Raw genomic sequence first — 1,947 nt, 5'->3', positions numbered from 1 at the left:
CAGTTGGAAAGTCGATCGCTTTAGAACTGGACCTGATGTTCAAACAGCTTCATCTCAACCAGCCGACGATGTCTCCGCTGGACCTGGTCACCATGCAGAGATCACTTCTCACTGCGGTTGTTATAACTGAATACCTTGTTAATTAAACGTTTTAATAACGACCGCCTGTAATAATATTATAAATGCCAAAGTCGATTTGCTTATTTGTCTGAACCGAGTGAGACCGCTTTCAGTGAAGGACGATGATATATAATTGTTTTCTATTTTAATAACGTTTGTTACAGATGATAAGCTTCATAACTACATACTTTGTTATAATGGTACAGTATGTGCAAAACAGATGGAAGAAGTGAATGAATACGGACAAAGAATTGTCTATTGATTTCTATTAGATTTTGATGAAAATAAATAAACTCTTAAAAACTTAGATTCTGGTAACACTGAATCATGATGAAGAAGAGAACTTTGCGTTTTATTTAAATTTTGAAACACTTAATAACCTCACTAACTAAAAATAAAAAGTGGCTTGAAGTACGACATCGAAGTTTGATTCTTAGACTTTTGTGAATATAAAAAGTGACAGAGCAAAGTAAACCTTATTTATGGAGTCTTTTATAATCAGTTTTGAATGCATTGAACATCGAATTTATTGGAAGCAACGACGAACGATGTTAATGCACATAACATCAAGATGGAGCAATAAGGAAGTCGGAAACTAATCTTTTATGAAACTACCCTCATCTTACATTAAACAGCCATAAGTATAATAATATACTATAATTTTAATTACTGTTGTTTTGATTAAATGAAATCAATACAACTTGATTATAATCTTGTATAAAATATTTTTTTTTAATATTAATCTATATATATAAAAATGAATTGCTGTTCGTTAGTCTCGCTAAAACTCCAGAACGGCTGGACCGATTTGGCTAATTTTGGCCTTGAATTATTTGTGGAAGTCCAGGGAAGGTTTAGAAAGTGAATAAGTATGATAAAAATGCTAGATATATAAAAAAAAAACCAACAACTTTGTTTTTCCTTAGAAATACATTTATTAGAGAATTATCATTGATTTTCTATGACTATCGATGTTAGACAATAAAATATTGATGTTTTAAAATTGATTTCGCTATATTTAAAACATCGATACATCTATTTTTCGAATTTGTATATATAAAATATGTGGCATTTTTCGATGTCACTTTATAACTCAAGAACGGGCTCACCTACTCAACCCAAATTTTCAGGGTTTTTTCGGACTATTTAGTAGATGATTTATGTTAAGTTTGCACAAAATCGGTCGAGTGGTTCTTCATTTATCTTATTTTTTGTAAGAAATGAATTCAATAAATGGCAGGTCATTTTGTTAATGGAGATTTTTTAGACGGGGAAATTGTGCTGTCAAAATATAAATAAAAATTTTAACAAAAAGAAAAACCGACTTCAAACAAAACACTATTTTAAAACAAATGAATATGCACGAAAAAGTAATAAAAATAATTGCGTATTCAACATATTTTTTAGAGTCTTCCTAAGTTAAATGAAATGAAAAATATTAGACTACTTAAAAGTCGATTAACGATTATATCATGTAGTTATAGTTATTGGTATATTTGGAGCCGGTGTCAGCCACGGTGCCCTTGCCCCAACAATCAAAAGAAAGAAGCGATACGAGCCCCTTGATTGATCCAGTATATTATTGTGTAACAGGTACTTTGTAAAAAACATATTTGTTAAAGTATTCTCGTATTGGTTTTTGATAGATATACGTAGGGTTATGTAGGGTTTTATTGGCTGACACCGACTCCAAATATAACAATAGTTATAACTACATGATATAATCGTTAATCGACTTTTAAGTAGTCTAATATTTTTCATTTCATTTAACTTAAGTAGTCTAATATTTTTCATTTCATTTAACTTAAAAAATGGGACCCCACGGGA

The sequence above is a fragment of the Vanessa cardui genome, chromosome 10 (genome assembly GCF_905220365.1).
Source record: "Vanessa cardui chromosome 10, ilVanCard2.1, whole genome shotgun sequence".
Taxonomy (NCBI): Eukaryota; Metazoa; Arthropoda; class Insecta; order Lepidoptera; family Nymphalidae; genus Vanessa; species Vanessa cardui.
The sequence above is the reverse complement of the archived record's forward strand: the minus strand, read 5'-3'. Positions refer to the sequence as shown.